At 43.0% G+C, this 20,039-nt stretch overlaps 1 protein-coding gene across 1 annotated transcript in view; it reads left to right on the top strand.

Annotated features, from left to right (window-relative positions):
* SMPX (small muscle protein X-linked) overlaps nucleotides 1-20,039 on the top strand; it is a 59,477-nt gene that overhangs the window by 4,873 nt on the left and 34,565 nt on the right. Inside the window, exon 2 of the mRNA XM_069945566.1 lies at nucleotides 4,869-5,190. The gene's annotated coding sequence lies outside the window, so the exon portion shown is untranslated. The remainder of the gene's footprint in view (nucleotides 1-4,868; nucleotides 5,191-20,039) is intronic.

Raw genomic sequence — 20,039 nt, 5'->3', positions numbered from 1 at the left:
TTTCCTCCAATGGAAGTCTGCAACTTTTCCTCCACCTCTACACATGGCTTTAAAATGTATTCATGCCCATGAATTTCATTGCCTTTGTAACACAGGGCAGGATAGCAAAGTTTCCACCGTCTGTGGCTGATAAGTGTCATGGGACACATCTCCATGTGCGCACATTTATTATGTGTTTTCTGCACCATATGCTAAAACTCCCTGAGGACATGGTACCCAGGTCGAGGCAAAGCCTGAATAACATACTATGATACCTCATAATTAACATGTACAGTACAAGCAAATATATGAAATAATGGAGTAAAAGAATATCAAAACCACAAGAATAATGCTGTTGGTGTGTCTCACAGCAATGAAGCAGAAATATTACTGAGGATTCATTCTACTGGATATTTGCAGTCATCAGTTTTAGACAGGCAACCTGTCAGCAGACTATTTATTTTAACCTTAAAGCGACTCTGTACCCACAATCTGTAGGTGATGCAGTTATTGTCCTAAAAAACAACTTTTAAACTTGCAGTCCCATGTCAAATTGGCGTGGCCTGGAGTGTCTGTGCCCTAGGCCTGCGCCACCTCTCTCTCCTTCCTCCCCACCCTCTACATCATTACTAACACACCTGAGTAGGATTTCTCCTAATCATCATTTGTTTAAACACTGCACAGGTGCTTTAACTATCCAGCACATGTGCAGTGTTCAGACAGGTGATGAATAGGAGAAATCCTGCCTGGGGCATACCTAATGGTGAGGGCACAGATACTCTAGGCAACACCAATTTGACACAGGGCTGCAAGTTTAAAAGTTGTTTTTTAGGACAATCACTGCATCACCTGCCGAACGGACCCCAGGACAGATCTTGGATTAAAAGCAGCTATCTGACGGTACAAGCGGTTTGGGGGCGTATAGAGTCAGTGGACTAAAAAACAAAACCTACACTCACCTTCCCTGCTCCCACTATTTTGAGACATCCCAGTTCCGCTGCACAACATTTACTGGTGTCATCTTCAGCACAAGGGAATACTCATGCAGCCAATTACTGGCTTGGGTGGGACACTGCTGCAGATAGTGATTGGTTGAGCCACTGATTGACTGAGCAGAGACTCCTGCAGTTTCAGCTCTGCCAACCAGCGAATGCAGCGGAGTCTTGGCTCAGCCGCTAATTGGCTGATTCATTAAAGACCGGGAGGACACTTGGAGGGCGTCTGTCCCCCAGGGGTTAAGCTAAACCCCTGGGGGCCAGATTGTCAGTTGTTGCCCCCCCCCCCCCCAGCAACCTGACACCCAGAATCCCAGGTCTGGTTCCCACCCAGCAAGGAAGGGGGTAACAGGTTGGCGTTCATACCGATGAAATCCGTTTGAAAAAGCGCCCAGTTGCACCAACATACAGTACACAAATAAAGTAAAAAAAAAGACACAAAAACTGCAAAAAACCCTGTTCATTTCCCACTGCATTGATTTTAAGGCATGCTGTTAATCTTCTAAATCATGGTATATATACATATATATATATATATATATATATATATATTCCTAATTTCTTCAGAATTTGCAGCATATTTTCCCCCTTTGCATTGTAACTGATAAAGATTTTGCTTTGGAGTTAAGGCCTTTTCTGCAGCTTAAAATATCCTCTTTGTGTGCACACTACCATAAGGACAGCAGTTTCTGAGACACTTGTACTGTCATGTCTGTCACCAATAGTCATTCCATGGTGAAAGCCACAAGGGTCATATTTCTTTCCTATTGTGATGCTTGGTCTGAATAACAACACTTGAGCCTCTTCAGATTCCTCTATGTATTGGGTTGCTACCGTCCAATTGGCTGATAGGATGTTTGCTCTCATAACCAGGTATATAGGTATACTGAATTTACACTTCCATTAATCGGATAAGGATAATAATAGAGACAAGGGGGCAGACCTGCTAAGGCTTTTTTATTTTTAGTGTAAGGGTATGTTCACACTGAGCAATTCTTGTGGAATTCTGTGCTGAATTCCACCTAACGGATTCCGCGCGGAAATGTTTATAGCGCTCAGAGAATTGTCGCGGAATTTCGCATAAAAAAAAAAAAAAAAAAACTCTCATAGAGTTCTATGGAATTCCGCCAGCGCAATTCGCCCAAAGAATGATCCTGTCCAATCTTTGGGTGGAACGCGAAATCCGGACGGAAAAATTTCCGCTGTGTACACAGACAGATGGAAATTACATGGACAATATCAGCATTTTAGACGAATATAACCTGCTGATAGCCCCATTATTGCTCATAGGGCACTGGAGATGAAGGTATGTCTTTTTTACCTTTATCCTCTTTGCTGTTCCTATGCTGTTTGTTGTGAAATCCTATGTCTGGTAAGGCTGCTAGGAGCACATAAAATTGTCTTATGCTGACCCCTAGAACTTTTTTTATTTTTCTATCTGCAGAGTGTGCAGAGTGTAAGGGCTTATGTTTTGTGTCATGGTCTGTAGCTTTGGGATAGATAGGAATTTTTCATCTCTTTTTATTCAATTCTTTTCTGGTTTCAGGAATTCTGGTTTTTGATTCTGTTTTTATTTACCGCTTACCTGGTTCACCACGCAGGATCAATAACATATTTTAATAATTCGACCATTTCTGCACTTATTGATACCAAATATGTTTTTTTTAACAATACCCTTTTTTATATACAAAATGGATAACGGTGGGTGATTAAAATGTTTTATGGGGGAGGGACTGTTTTAAACTTGTTTAAAAACTTTTTTTGTATAACTTTTATAAGCAATCATTTGATTGCTTACACAGCTCAACGCAATGCTATTGGACTGCACAGAACTGGAAAATTGGCACTTTAATAGAACAGACTGTATTAGTTGAGTTATAATGTCAGGCACAGAAAGCTTTAGAAGGCCTCCAGTTGCCATGGTTACTAATTGACACTACACAATTGGATTGTGAGGGTGCTAATCAAGGTCTGACAATATAGGTAATTGTCAGACAGTCCCCTAAATGTCGTGATTGCTATTGATACCATCATTTAGAAGGCTGGATGACCGATATTAGAGTGATGACTGAGGTCAGTCTTGAGCAAATAGCAATCAGCACCCACCATGTGCACCATACTCCGCCACATGATATATAGCCTTATGGCACTCTTTAAGAGGTAATTTAATGTGGTGCATGCAGTTTGATAGCACTCAGTCACAATCTTAGACTGTCTAGTCCAGAAACTAGAACAGATAATAGTTTGGCGTAAAAATGTGCATAAAAACTCTTTTCTTGTCGCCCACAGTTGCATCAGGGCCACAGCTTTTTCTAGTAAGGCCCACTGCTTCCCAGCCACTTTTTGCTAGAACATCCCCACTTGTCATGCCTGGCACTCACTGAGCATATGCCGAAGCTGTCAGTGAAGAAGGAAGAGATACAGAAAGTGAGCTGGGAGAGGCACTAGGGCCCGGGAGCACCACAGTGCCATGGCCACGCCTCCATGACACTTTGAATAAAGTATAAATTTTAAATATAAATAAAATATAAATTTTACACCATAACAAGACGTTGCTACATAAAGGTACCATTGTGCTCATTATAACTGTCCCTAAGTATACATGTTATAAAGGTCAATCCAGGGTGACCGTTTCCCTTGAAAGGAGTTGTCTAGCAATGATCCTTTTAAAAAAACCAGCAGTAGTGATGTAACCGATCCCTACTGATCTCCACTGCATGCCAGACAGGAAATGGCAGCTCAGCCAATCACTAGCTCAGATGGGTCACCACTACAGATAGTAATTGAGTAAGTGAGATGTGGACCCAGAAGTGGAGATCAACGGGGACCCTAAACCATCAAAATACAGTAGAAGAAGATCAGTGAAGTCAGTATTGCAATTTTTTATTTTTTTTATTTTGTTCCGAAAATGTTGTGAACAAGGTGACTCGCCAATATACGTCAACTACGCACTTTATTGTCATTGTACCTGCTTGTGGGTGTTAATATAGAATCTGGTGTTACACCAAACTAAACTTCTGGAATTTCTTCTTTTTCTATTAATTGGTGTGTCATTTTGGCCATCGGCAGGTGTTGGTGAGCGGGTCTGGAGCTCACCGTGAATATTGGTCCATGCATTTTTTTTTATTTTATCCCGCTGGACTACCCCTTTAACAAGGGATGAAGAAACATACAAGATGACATGTAATGAAAACAAGTGAACCAAGACTGCACTGATGAAATAAAATCTACATGCCTATTATAACTAGTATAAATAGTAATTTAAATATAAATATTAGTAAAAATAATAGTAATATAAATATAAATATTAGTGTAAATTATAGTAATATAAATATTAGCGTAAATAATAGTAATATCAATATTAGTATAAATATTTGTAATAAATAAAATAAACCATTAGTATAAACAATAGTAATATAAATATTAGTGTAAATAATAGTAATATAAACATTGGTATAAATAATAATATAAATAGTGTAAATAATGGTAATATAAATATTAGTATAAATAATAGTGATATAAATATAAGTATTAATAATAGTAATATATTAGTACAAATAATAGTAATATAAATATTAGTATAAATAGTAATATATATTAACTTGAAATAGTTTAATCAATCGTTATAAAACACACACATTATAATATATACCCCAGCTTCCTAAATTGAAGGGTTCTTAGATCTTCGACCAACAATAGTTTCCATTATCTGTTACCATGACACTATTGGAGTTAGTGTCAGGTTACATGCTGCACACTTCTGGCTCAGAGGTTATAACTACAAGTCCCTGTGTGAGGTGTGTGGAGAGAGCGCTGCAGGGTAGCATCTGGTTGGGTACTATTATCATCACTATCACTATTACTATTATTATTCTTTCTTCTTTCTTCCTCTAGATGTGATAGAGCTGATACCAGTCTCTACATTCAGGTGAAAGGGAGACTGTGCAGCCACTAACAACCTACAGTTACCAAGTGCAACAAACTATATTTAGGAAGAACAAGTCACTGCTATGAAAGGAATTCCTTTTACACTTTAGCTACCAAATTGGGTTTATCTGCCAGCCCAGGAACAGCTCGGAGTACTGGGCAGAGACAAAGCTCTTCACAAACATATGTATCAGCTGCACTGGAAGCACCCTTGGCAAGATAAGCACTAAAGTCTGAGTAAAGACCCCCTCATCCTGTCCTCCTGGGGAAGGAAATAAAGTTATACAAGGTAAGTGAGATGATTTCTTTTACTCTAAAGTAATCCGAATCTTCCCTAACATCCACTCACTGTATATCATCTTGGAATATGTTGTCACTATATGGAATGATATATATTGATGAAGAAGCCGGCTTATTCGCTAAATTATAACACAGAATATATCGGTCAGTCTGTTTGAATGCATTTTATTAAGGTTATATTATATACCTTTAATTATAGAATGATATATATTGTTGTACATGGTTTACTCTATAACTCTAGTGGCTAATTTACACTTACATCACATACATACATAGCACTCCCAAGAGGACTGATAATTCCATACTTATATGGAGTCACATAGGTGTACGCAGATCATTTACATTAGGACTGATTATAACACACTTAAATATCTTACATAATACAAGTGATCAGATGTTAGCAGCTGGTGATATTCGTGGCATATATAAGATGTGTTTCTATGTATCTTTAGTAAGGATAATAGGCCATTATAACAACAGATAAAGAGGTCCCTGTGTACAATGCCTATCATGAATGCTAAATCTTTGCAGAATAAAGGATTTTGGACACAGAGCAGAAAAAAAAACTAGGTCAATTCTTACTTAGTTCACATGCTTCAAAGTAGTTCAGCCTCTGGAAAATGAAATTAAATTAACTCTTTGCTGCTCGCTTAAAATTAAAGACGAGTGTTTATAATGGGACATCAATTATAGTCGTAATACAATACAAATTACAGCAGAGCATCGCCGGCTTATCACCTACATATTATTATGGACTCTGTGTCTCCATTTAATACATATAAATTGTATTCTTCATGAGAAAAAGTTTATCGTGAACTTTAATCCAATTACAGCCTATGAGAAAAGCTGTACAGAATCTGAGCTTTGTGTTCAGGACATCAACCATGACTGTAACAGTATGAATCAAGGGTACATAGACAGGCAAATGATAGCTTTACCCGATGAACACCGTGTTCATGGAAATAGACCGGATTTTGTCAAAGGATGGTACAGTAGCAGAGACACAGCATTAAGGAGTACATGCATATAACAGATAAACATATACAGACTTTATAGAAAACTTAATACAAGTGCCAGCACAGTGCCCCCATATCATTGCCAGTCACATGCCTCTTATCAGTGCAGACACATTACTCTTGAGTGGTCCCAGACATCACGTCTTTAACATTGTAACCACATGCCTCCATCCCAACAAAGATACATTCCCTCTTCTCTGTGTTCTTGTGTTATTAATCTGTTATTCTTACTAGAAATGTATATCAGAAAATATGCATTTGATTGAAGGGGGGTGTGTGTGTTCCTGCATTGTATGAGGCAAGCCAATCAAAGCTAGCAGTGTCAGACAGCAAGGGGATACACCCAGGTCTGGTAACACCCACTTATTTACTCTTTGTTATTGCTTTGCCACGTTATTACCTTAAAGTGAATGTACCTGATGTACCTTAAGTGTTGTACATGAATAGAGCGGCGCCGGCACAGAGAAGCCATTGATTGTAATGGAACCGTGTTAAGGAGGGGAGGGGGTTTCCTACCACTGGGGCGGGCCAGCCCGTCTCCAGTACTTCAGGCTGGGCTGGTGCTCGGTAAAGACCAGTGCTGTGCGCAGTAACTGGGCCACGTTTCCAAAAAAAGAACTGTGGCACCTGCTTCCCCGTGCCGTCGCCATTCTATTCATTTGCAACACTTAAATTGAATTCACCTGATGGTACATTCGCTTTAAAGAGTTCTTCTGGGCATCTTACATTAATGGCTTATCCACAGGATAGCTGATCAGAGGGGTGCTGACACTTTACTCTTCGGCAGGTGAAGCCACTAGTTTAGAATTATTAGGCAATCTCTAATAATTAGGGGCATCTTTAAAATGTAATTTAAAAAATATAGATTTTTAAAAATGTAAATACTATATATTAATTTCCATGACTACTTTTTAGAAGTACATGGCTTTAGCTGAGGCATAAGTACAATTTTTTTCCACTCTGTTTAATATACTTAAAGGGGTATTCCAGGGAAAATCAATAATTTAACAAAGGAAAGGGTTAACCAAGGTTAACACTTTCCTAATATACTTACCTGTTGTTTTTTGGCCCCCCAAGGAGATCTCCGGTCCGGTCACGTGATCTTGCAGCTTGTGGCTCGGATCCTCTTCTCCTTCCGGTTCGGTGACGTCACCCGGCCGGCGCCGCTCTCCGTCTCATTAGCAGCAGAGCACTGAACCCTGACTGGCTTGGTAGCGTGCAGCCAATCAGGGTTCAGTGCTCTGCATCCCCACACGCTTCAGAATGGGGGTCCCCTGAGGCTGCAGTAAATTATCAGGGGTTGTCGGGCTCAGTGCCGGTCACCAGTTACATGGGCCGGCACTGCACTACAGCAGGTGATCACTCCGCAACCCCCCCCCCACCCCCACCCCCCACCTTGTCAGCGATGCCGACCGAGTCCCGGGAGGGGATGCGGCGGGCGGCATTACTTCATTCATAGCTACCAGACACCCGGCTGCCCGCCGCATCCCTTCCCCCCAGGGACTCAGGGTCGGCATCGGTGGGGAAGTAATGTGTATCGGCTGCTGATCCCCCCGGCCCCCCCTCCCTGTGTCCCTGTCAGATCACTCACCCCCGGAGCGTGCTGCGTGCCCCGATCTCTGCACTGGTCTGAAGCCCCTGTACTCAGCTGACAGGCGCTGTGTACAGAGCAAGAAATCTCTCCTGCCTCAGTCACAGAGCCTGTCAGCTACTGAGTACAGGTGCTTGAGATCAGTGCAGAGATCGGGGCCAGCAGCACGCTCCGGGGGTAAGTGATCTCTGACAGGGACACAGGGAGGGGGGCCGGGGGGGACCAGCAGCAAATACATATCACTTTGCAGGACTTCCCCCTCCTCCCTGTGTCCCTGTCAGATCACTCACCCCCACCCCCGGAGCGTGCTGCCGCACTGGCCCCGATCTCTGCACTGGTCTCAGGCACCTGTACTCAGTAGCTGACAGGCTCTGTGTGACTGAGGCAGGAGAGATTTCTTGCTCTGTACACAGCGCCTGTCAGCTGAGTACAGGGGCTTCAGAACAGTGCAGAGATCGGGGCACGCAGCACGCTCCGGGGGTGGGGGTGAGTGATCTGACAGGGACACAGGGAGGGGGGGCCGGGGGGATCAGCAGCCGATACACATTACTTCCCCACCGATGCCGACCCTGAGTCCCTGGGGGGAAGGGATGCGGCGGGCAGCCGGGTGTCTGGTAGCTATGAATGAAGTAATGCCGCCCGCCGCATCCCCTCCCGGGACTCGGTCGGCATCGCTGACAAGGTGGGGGGGGGGGGTTTGCGGAGTGATCACCTGCTGTAGTGCAGTGCCGGCCCATGTAACTGGTGACCGGCACTGAGCCCGACAACCCCTGTTAACTTACTGCAGCCTCAGGGGACCCCCACTCTGAAGCGTGTGGGGATGCAGAGCACTGAACCCTGATTGGCTGCACGCTACCAAGCCAGTCAGGGTTCAGTGCTCTGCTGCTAATGAGACGGAGAGCGGCGCCGGCCGGGTGACGTCACCGAACCGGAAGAAGAAGAGGATCCGAGCCACAAGCTGCAAGATCACGTGACCGGACCGGAGATCTCCTTGGGGGGCCAAAAAAAAACAGGTAAGTATATTAGGAAAGGGTTAACCTTGGTTAACCCTTTCCTTTGCTAAATTATTGATTTTCCCTGGAATACCCCTTTAATTATATACTGTATTATATGGCTTATTCTGGGGATAGGTTAATGAGGTCTACCCATGAGATGCAATGGTCAAAGGCCAGTACACATGACTGAATACAAGGAGATCATATGACACAACCATTTCTTTCTGCCAGAAATACTCTAACATCAGTCTGGCCTTAAAGGACAAGTGCCATGAAAAACTTTTTCCCAGTAATTGAAGCACATTACAAAGTTATATAACTCTGTAATATGCTTCAATCACCTATCTGCCTCCCTTCCCTGTCTTTTCCACCCCCCACCAGGAAGTGTCCTGACTCACACAGACCTGATTACTGTGGTCACCGTCACCAGGCAGCTCCTTCTTGTGAGGATGAGTCATCAGCAGGAGGGCTGCTCTAGGTCCTGTCACAGCAGCCTCCCCCTCCTTGTCAGGTGACTCTGCTTCCTCAGCTTATCTTCTCTAGTGAAATGACTCCTTCACTGAGTCCAGGGCAGCAGGAGAGAGAGTATGAGGGGAGGGGGGAGCTGCCTATGTGCTGGAGTCAGTCTGAGGGAAGATAAGCAAGTGAGATGTGACAAGTGATGGCTTGCAGTTGTTCAGCCAATGGGAGCTGAGCAAGCCTGTCACCTGACAAGGCAGGGGAGGGGGGAGGCTAGTGTAACAGGAGAAGGAGCTGAGAGAAGAGCTTGTGAGTCAGGACACTTCCTGGTGGGGGGTGGAGGGGGGAAAAGACAGGGAAGGGAGGCAGATAGGTGATTGAAGCATATTACAGAGTTATATAACTTTGTAATGTGCTTCAATTACTGGGAAAAAGTTTTTCATGTCACTTGTCCTTTAAAGGAAAATTCCGGTGAAAATTTTTTATAAAAGTATTGTATTGTCACCAAAAAGTACAAATCACCAATATAGACTTATTATGGAAAATACTTAGAAAGTGCTTTTTTTCCCTGCACTTACTACTGCATCAAGGCCTCACTTCCTGGATAACATTGTGATGTCACGACCAGACTTCCAGAGCTGTGTGGGCTGTGGTTGCTGGAGAGGATGATGGCAGGGGGACACTGAGCACTGGAGGGACACTGAACATCTCATCAGCAGCCACAGCCCGCACAGCTCTGGGAGTCGGGTCGTGACATAACAATTTTATCCAGGAAGTGAAGCCTTGATGCAGTAGTAAGTGCAGGGAAAAAGCACTTTATAAGCAAAGTGTATATTGGTGATTTGTATAACTTTTAGGGGGCAATATAATACTAAAATAAAAATTTTTGCCGGACTTCCCCTTGAAGGCAAGAACGTCCGTTGTTGCCTTAAAAAAATACACAGCCTAATAGTTATACCAGTCAACCTAAAATCACTATTGTATATATACAGTGTACATTGTATTGTATGTAAACAGTATTCACCTTCTACTGAGCAATATATAAGCACTACAGATTTAATGGAACTTTTTTCTCTAGTAAGAAAAAACTAAAGCTTAAAGTGAAACGGATCTCTTTAATGTGATCTACATTGTAATTACTCTATGGAATACAATAACTCAGTGTCAAGGTATTCAACTCCTACATGTTTGCTGGGGGTACCTTTGGCAGCAGTCGCAGCCTTCAGTCTGTGTGGATAGATTTCTACAGTCTATGACTGTTAGTTAGCAGCATAAACTAATCTTACTGATCTTAAAGGGAATCTGTCGGCTGTACTTCATGTTCCAAACTGCTGACACTGTTAGATAGCTGTTAGGTCGAGGAGACACATGGTATCTAACACATATTCATCTGTGCTTCCAGAACATAGAAAAATGCTTTTATTTTATAACATATAGAGGCAAAGAGGCTTTTCCAAACACCTGAAAAGTAGCCAGATGTAATACCTCCTGAACTCCATACCTCAACCTGCTTAGGAGGGAGGAGTAAGGAGGTGTCACAGTTTGTCGATTTTCAGGAACTTGGGAAAACCTTTTTGACTCTTTGTACCAAAGAATAAAAACATTTTTCCATCTTCTGAAAGAGCAGACAGATATATGGAAGAGACCGGGGGGACATTTATTAATGTCTTAAATCAGGGGTCCCCAAACTTTTTACACAGGGGGCCAGTTCACTGTCCCTAAGACCGTCGGAGGGCCGGACTATAAAAAAAAACCAACTATAATCAAATCCCAATGCAAAATGCCACAACCCCCCCCCCCAAGTAAAAAGCATCCCTCTTTCTTTCCACCCCTCACCCAGCCCCAACTCAACCCCTCACTCCCCCCTCAACCAGCTTACCCTCACTCCCCCTTCATCCCCTCAACCTCCCTTCACACCCTCAACCAGCTCCCATAAGCTTACAACAGCCCCATGTACGGCACCAGGCTGCTGCGCAAGATCTGCAAAGAATAGAGAGATGTCACTACTTATGAATATATATAGGAAAGCCCCCCAGTGCACCAAACGGGAGTCAGAGTTATTATACACTGGCGGAGGTTTACTTAAAGGGGAACTCCGGATAAGAGATATTTAACCCTGTTTAATCCCCACCTATAATCTAAGATTGTTTGTAATGGGTTTCTATTACATTAATTGTGACGTTTGTCTGCAGCACATCCTTACTCACACTCTGAAGCTGCTGGAAATCCTCACTTCCTTGTTCTCTCTGTCTCCACTCCTCTGTTCTCCCCCTCCCTACTGAGACAGAGGTCACATGATCTCTGTCTCTTCTGTTGCCAGGCAAGCTATAACACCTCATCTATAACCCCGCCCAGCACTAACATCACACACTATCAACAGCCTCTTCTGAGTAGTATCAGGGAAAAAAGACACTGTTGTTTCATCTCTCTCTCTCTCTCTCTCTCTCTCTCTCTCTCTCTCTAGTCAGTCTATGTAGATGAATATGTGCTATATTGTTTTTGTGAATTTTATTTTGTATGGGATCGCAGCTTTACACTTTTAATTTCCAGAATCAGATCATTATAGCTATGAATATACATGAAGGATAGGAACCAGTGGCAACCCTGGTATGTATGGAGGAGTAATTGCTGTCGTTATTGCAATTCGTTGCATCCTAAAACTATTCGCTTTACATTACCTTTTCAGCTCATCATTGACATAAGTAAACATTAGCTGTTTTCCATAGAGTTTGATAATGTAAAGTCCCCCAACTGACAGCACTATGAAGTATATGGAAATGAAGGCATTTATCTTCTTGATCAAACATTAGTAAGAGGAAACAATGCACAGCAAACAGAACAGTAAGCCATGTATTGTGCATATATCTATTATATTAAAGTTGCTCAACCAGAGATGATAATCTGCAGAAAATATTAATGGACTTTCTCTATAAATGAAACAGCAATGACCTGCACTGGTGCAAATGCAACAAAATGGAAAGATTCTTACAGCAGAAGCTTATTCATCTACCTAGAACACTGCACTGCCAGCAAAGGTCAAACTGCAGTGATGAATACATTGAACATTAGGTTTTGGATCATATTTCTCACATAGGGCAGTCAAGGGCCACTTTGCTAAGTCACGGCTATAAAAAGCCTAAGGATTAAGAGTTTCAATGCCGAAACAAGCCCAGATAGTTTTCAGAGATTCTCAATGAATCTGACACTTCATTGCAACATGGTGTAGGTGGCAGTGATCAGACAAAACAACATAAAAGAGAACAAAAACCCATATATAACTAAAAATTGTATTTATAAAAACTATACATCTTCACTCAAAAAAGAGCCCACTCCCAGCTCAGTCACAAAAAAAAAATAAGAACGCTATGGATCTTGGAATGTGGCAACAGTTTTTGTAGTTTTTTTTAGGAAGATAGTTTTTATTGTGCCAGTAAGTAAGTGGTAATAGCTAAAAAAAAAAAAAGTTACATGAATGCCAAAATAGCACTAATAAAAAGAAAAAAAAATTGTCCCACAATACACAGGCCCTCATGTGGCTACATCTGCAAAACTAAAAAAAAGCTATGGCTCTTGGAGAACGACGAGGAAAAAAGTAAGAAAATTGCTCGGTCACTTAGACCCAAAAAAAGTCCCATCACTAAGGGGTTAAAGTATTGTATTGCGCCCCAAAAGTTATACAAATTACCAATATACACTTATTAAGGGAAATGCACATAAAGTGCCTTTTTTCCCTGCACTTACTATGCATCAAGGCTTCACTTCCTGGATAAGATGGTGATGTCACTTTCTGGATAACATGGTGATGTCACTTCCTGGATAACATGGTGATGTCACGACCCAACTCCCAGAGATGTGCGGGCTGTGGCTGCTGGAGAGGATGATAGCAGGGGGACACTGAGGGACACAGGGCACTGGAGGAACACTGAGCATCCCCCTGCCATCATCCTCTCCAGCAGCCACAGCCCGCACAGATCTGGGAGTCGGGTCGTGACATCACCATTTTATCCAGGAAGTGAAGCCTTGATGCAGTAGTAAGTGCAGGGAAAAAAGCACTTTACAAACATTTCCCTTAACCCCTTAACGACATCGGGCGTAAATTTACGCCCTGATGCCGGTAAGGGAGTTCAGAGCGGGGCCGCGCGGCGGCCCCGCTCTGAACCGCGCCGGTCCCGGGTGCCGCGTGTAGCCCGGGACCGTAGGTATTAGCGGGCACGGTCCGATCGCCGTGCCCGCTAATACAGTAATCGGATGCAGCTGTCAAACATGACAGCTGCATCCGATTACCGGACGCAGCGTCATCCCTGGTGTCTAGTGGGGAGATCGCTCCTCCGGGATGTTATCCCGGAGGAGCGATCTCCGTAAATGAAGCCGGCCGGGGACCGCTCCAAGATGGCGCCGTCCCCGGCTCGGCACTCGTTTACTTCCGGCTGCAGCAGCCGGAAGTAAACGAGTGCCTATCTCATGGATCTCTGCAGCATATCTATGCTGCAGAGATCTCTATGAGAGATCAGATCACTTATACTAGAAGTCCCCCAGGGGGGCTTCTAGTATAAGTGTAAAAGTTTTAAAAAAAATGTAATTATTAGTAAAAAGCCCCCTCCCCTAATAAAAGTCTGAATCACCCCCCTTTTCCCAGGTTATAAATAAAAGTAAACAAATAAATAAATAAGCAAACATGTTTGCTATCGCCGCGTGCGTAATCGCCCGAACTATTAATTAATCACATTCCTGATCTCGCACGGTAAATGGCGTCAGCGCAAAAAAATCCCAAAGTGCAAAATTGCGCATTTTTGGTCGCATCAAATCCAGAAAAATTGTAATAAAAAGCGATCAAAAAGTCGTATATGCGCAATCAAGGTACCGATAGAAAGAACATATCATGGCGCAAAAAATGACACCTGACACAGCCCCATAGACCCAAGGATAAAAGCGCTATAAGCCTGGGAATGGAGCGGTTTTAAGTGACGTATATTTGTTGACAATGGTTTAAATTTTTTACAGGCCATCAGATACAATATAAGTTATACATGTTATATATCGTTTTAATCGTAACGACTTGAGGAACATATATAACAAGTCAGTTTTACCCCAGGGCGAATGGCGTAAAAACACATTTCCCCCAAATAAACAAAATTTGTTTTTTTTTTCAATTTCACCACACTTTGAATTTTTTTCTGGTTTCGCAGTGTACTTTATGCAAAAATTCAGCCTGTCATTGCAAAGTACAATTAGTGACGCAAAAAATAAGGGCTCATGTGGGTCTCTAGGTGGAAAAATGCAAGTTCTATGGCCTTTTATGCACAAGGAGGAAAAACCGAAAACGCAAAAATCGAAATTTGCTCTGTCCTTAAAGGGTTAATAAGTGTATATTGGTGATTTGTATAACTTTTGGGGGGCAATACAATACTTTAATAAAAATTTTCGCCGGACTTTAATATCTTTACAAGCTCTGATAAAATGAATGCTGAACTGTGATTGGTTGCTAGTAGCAAAATCAGACAGTTTTGGTTCCAGGCAAATGGATAAATCTGGGCCCATGTGTTGTAAAAGTATTGATCTCCTAATGTACTTGTTTATATTTTGACCTTTTTCTTTTGTTAGACTAGTAATACACAGTTAATATCTATCTTAGAGGTTGATGTTGGGGGGAAAAAAAAGAAGAAGAAGCATTTTAAGGTCCTGGAGTGGCCTAGTGAGTCTCTAGACCTTAAAGTGACACTGTCACCACATTTTTGCATTTTGACTTCTTAACACATGTGTAAAGGGTAAATTTTGCAGATTTCATACACTATTTTATGTCATCCATCATAATGCTTGTTCCAGTAAAAAGTAAACTTTTATTGTATGTGAATTGCGCCACCTGGGTGGAGCTTCTCCGCCGAAGGGCCACTTAGCTCCACCCACATCATCGCTGTTGTTCCGCCCCTTTGTGACGTCATTGCTGGCAGCCGCTCTGCTGTCGAAGAGTTCATCTTAGGTGGCCCTCTCAGCCTGTGGTTTCATCCGTCGCAGCGCGGGAGCAGTCACATTGCCGTGTATGTACTGCTCTCGCGTCCTCCTTCACTGCTTAGTCAGCACAGGCGCAGTCGGGCATTGAAGCTGCCCTGCTCCTGCGCCCAGCATGTGGTCTCATCCGGCGAGGGGGCGATGTGGTCAGGCAGTGATGCTGCCCTGCTACTGCTTGGCTGTCCCTCCCCCCGGGCAGCTCGCGATGTCACCAGGCGTGGGGCAGGGATGCTGGCCTGCTTAGCTGTGCCTCCGCCCGCAAAGGCCCCGATATCACCTGGCGTGGGGCAGTCAGTCAGGCAGTGATGCTGCACTGCTTCTGTTTGGCTGTGCTGGCGCCCGCTCAGCCCGCAGTGTCATCCGGCAGGGCACACGCACAACAGAAGTAGGCAATGTGACTGCTCCCGCGCTGTGACGGATGAAACCACAGGCTGAGAGGGCCACCTAAGATGAACTCTTCAACAGCAGAGTGGCTGCCAGCAATGATGTCACCAAGGGGCGGGACAACGGCGATGATGTAGGCGGAGCTAAGTGGCGCTTCGGCGGAGAAGCTCCACCCAGGGGGCGCAATTCACATACAATAAAAGTTAACTGTTTATTGGAACAAGCATTATAATGGATGACATAAAATAGTGTTTGAAATCTGCTAACACATGTGTTGAGAAGTCAAAATGCAAAAATGTGGTGACAGTGTCACTTTAACCAAATCTTTGGAGTGACTTTAAACTCAACGTTGCCCAACAACAGCCCCAAAACCTGAAAGATCTGGAGAAGTACTTTATCATTGTTGCAGTGTGTGCAAACCTGGTCAAGAAGTACAGGAAACGTCTGACCTCTGTAATTCCAAATAAAGTTTTCTGTACCAAATATTAACCCCTTTGCGTCCCATGACGAACCATGGCGGCGCAAGGGGGGTTCAGAGAGAGGTCCCGCCGGGACACCGCTCTGAACCGCACCGCTCCCGGACCGGGAGCGCCTCTATTAACCTCTGCGGGTCCTGTTGCTGCGCCGGCTAAATAACTATTTAAGTGCAGCTGTCAAACCTGACAGATGCATTTAAATGCTCTGCTCCCGGTGTCCCTGGTGTCTAGTGAGACGGATCTTCCCCACCATGATGTGATCGTGGTAGGGAGATCCGTTCTTCTGCCCAGGCCGGGCCTCAGCGTCGCACTGACGATCAGTAATACATTGCTCTGGTCTGCAGCAGCCCGGAGCAATGTATTACATATCTAATGGATCTGTGCTGTGTATATACACAGCATTGATCTCTGTGAGAGATTAATGCTGTGTATATACAAGTCCCCTAGGGGGACTTCTAGTTAATGTAAAAAAAAAAAAAAAATTAAGAAAAAATCCCCTCCCCTAATAAAAGTCCAAATCAACCCCCTTTTTCCACTTCATAAATATAAACAAATGAATAAATAAACAAACAAACATATTTGGTATCACCGCATGCGTAATCGCCCAAATTATTAAATTATCAGATTCCTGATCATGTTCGGTAAACGGCGTAAGCGCAAAAAAATTCTAAAGTGCAAAAGTGCACATTTTTGGTCACATCAAATCCAGAAAGATTGTATTAAAAAGTGATCAAAAAGTTGCATATATGCAGTACCAATAGAAAAAAAAGATCATGGCGCAAAAAATGAAATGAGGGTTATAAGGATGGGAATAGAGCAGTTTTTAACACATTTAGTTTTTAAAAAAAAAAGTTTTAGGGGGAAATTTATCAAGAGTTTTGCACCTATTTTTTGGTAAATAATTGGATTTTTCACCCATTTTTGGTCTAAGTTCTATTTATGAACCAGTATTCGACTTTTTTTAATCTGCCTGTTTTGAGTATTCACCCAAAAGTTCGTATAATCCGGGATTAGCACCCAATTTATCATTTGCGATTTTTTTAAAAGTCGCACAAACAGGTGCAGGCCTACATCTGGTCAGTACCAAGTGAATATAACTGCGCAATTTTTTCATATTTGCTATGGCAAATGGTAGTGCTACATTTTAATGAATCAGTCACAAAGCTATTGGAACAAAAGACACACCAATCTCCATTAGAATAGACATATTAGACATTAGACTCCTTAAAAAATGTCCCCTATAATTTTTTAAAAGCCATGAAATAAAATAAAAGTTTACAAGTTACATATCGTTGTGATTGTACCGACTTGAGGAATGTAGATAACATGTCAGTTTTATCATAGGGCGGACGGCGTAAACACGAAACTCCCTGAAATAAAAACAAATTGACTGCATGAAAAAACAGCTGTTGTTTTAATGGAAAACAATGGCCGTTGTTTTAAAAAATAACACGTTGTGTGAACACAGCCTTAGGCTGGATTCACACGCTGTAACTGTGCGGCTGTATTTTTTATGCGGCTGTAAATGTGCGGGTGAAACTCCGGCCGTGGGAAAAAATAGACATGCGGCTCAAAACATACGGTCATTTACTTGGAAATCTGGTTCAACTAAAAATAACAAATAAAATGTTAAGAAAGTGATGGAAACACCTCTGGATGTATCTGGGAAAGCAGGGAACACAGTTTACATGAATCGCTATTACCGGGGTTTGCGATCCTCTGCACTATAGCCGATGTCTCTCATGGTTAATATATTGAATTAATAAAACACATTTTCTGTCTAATAAAGTCCCTTTTATTGTTCAATAATTAAATGTAAACGATTCCATCATTTTGCAATTAAATATACTGTTAAAATAAATATATATATAAATAAATGTATATTTATATATATATTTATTTTTTGACAGTATATTTAATTGCACAATGATGGATTCGTTAGAATTAAATTATTGAACAAAGAAACTGTATTTATTTAAACGAAAATGTGTTTTATTCATGAAATATTAATTAGTACAGAAAGCTCTATTAGCCGGTAATTCATATGCCGGCAATAGAGCATTCTGTACTAATCATCACTTTACTTTAATGAAAACATCAAATGTTTCTTCTAATTATGTTATGACAATAACATTATTAGAAGAAACATTTAGAATTATATGTGCGCTCAGCTGATTGGCTGTTCGGCTGAGCGCACATATAATGAGCCGGTCCGCAGTACAGTCACTTCATTGTGCTGCGGACTAGCGAAGAGGACACATCGGGGTGAGTATAGAGCTCTGCCCACCCCCTCCCCGGCACTGCACCCCTCCCAGCAAGGAAGGGGGGGTCAGTTAACCCCTTCCTTGCTGGGATGGGTGCAGTCTGACATCAGTCTGGCCCCCAGGGGGTTAAGGGGGATGCAATACATCCTCCCTTAACCCCTTGGGGGCCAGACTGTAAGCAGCGATCTGTAAAGATGCTGCATACTGTAAGGTGCACAACACCGCTCACAATGATGGGTGTTGTGCTCCTGTTTGTGTGTTTTTTGTGTGTTTCTCCCTTTTTGTTTTTCAGATATCGGTATCCTGTGGATTACGTCGGATTCCGTGGACTACGTCGATGACCAGCGGTTGTTCTTTGAATTTTTTTAATAAAATGGTCAATGAGGGGTGTGGGGGTGTTTTTATTTGAATAAAAAAATTTGTAAACTTGTGTCTTGTCTTTATTTCTTTACTTTATAGACTTAGTAGTGGAAGCCGTCTAATAGACGGAATCCATTACTAAGTCGGGGCCTAGTGTTAGCCGGTATAAAATGGCTAACACTAACCCCCTATTATTACCCCAGTACCCAATGCCACCAGGGGTACTGGGAAGAGCCGGGTGCCAGTGGTCCCGGAGCGTCAAAATTGGCGCTCCTGGACCGGGCGGCAGCAGGCTGGTAAGATTTAGGCTGGGGAGGGCCTAAACCAATGGCTCTTCCCACCCTGGTGTTACCAGGCTGCTGTCGTTTGGTTTTTAACCCGGCTGGTTATAAAAATAGGGGGGACCCTATGCGAATTTTTTTTTAAATAAATAAATAATTAAAAAAAAACGCATAGGGTCCCCCCTATTTTTATAACCAGCCGGGTTAAAAACCAAACGACAGCAGCCTGGTAACACCAGGGTGGGAAGAGCCATTGGTTTAGGCCCTCCCCAGCCTAAATCTTACCAGCCTGCTGCCGCCCGGTCCAGGAGCGCCAATTTTGACGCTCCGGGACCACTGGCACCCGGCTCTTCCCAGTACCCCTGGTGGCATTGGGTACTGGGGTAATAATAGGGGGTTAGTGTTAGCCATTTTATACCGGCTAACACTAGGCCCCGACTTAGTAATGGATTCCGTCTATTAGACGGCTTCCACTACTAAGTCTATAAAGTAAAGAAATAAAGACAAGACACAAGTTAAAAATTTTTTTTATTCAAATAAAAACACCCCCACACCCCTCATTGACCATTTTATTAAAAAAAAAAAAAAAAAAAATGCTGGTCATTGACGTAATCCACAGAATCCGACGTAATCCCCAGGATACCGATATCTGAAAAACAAAAAGGGAGAAACACACAAAAAACACACAAACAGGAGCACAACACCCATCATTGTGAGCGGTGTTGTGCACCTTACAGTATGCAGCATCTTTACAGATCGCTGCTTATAGTCTGGCCCCCAAGGGGTTAAGGGAGGATGTATTGCATCCCCCTTAACCCCCTGGGGGCCAGACTGATGTCAGACTGCACCCATCCCAGCAAGGAAGGGGTTAACTGACCCCCCCTTCCTTGCTGGGAGGGGTGCAGTGCCGGGGAGGGGGTGGGCAGAGCTCTATACTCACCCCGATGTGTCCTCTTCGCTGGTCCGCAGCACAATGAAGTCACTGTACTGCGGACCGGCTCATTAT

Source organism: Dendropsophus ebraccatus, chromosome 11, assembly GCF_027789765.1.
Source record: "Dendropsophus ebraccatus isolate aDenEbr1 chromosome 11, aDenEbr1.pat, whole genome shotgun sequence".
NCBI classification, from domain to species: Eukaryota; Metazoa; Chordata; class Amphibia; order Anura; family Hylidae; genus Dendropsophus; species Dendropsophus ebraccatus.
The sequence above is the reverse complement of the archived record's forward strand: the minus strand, read 5'-3'. Positions and strand labels throughout refer to the sequence as shown.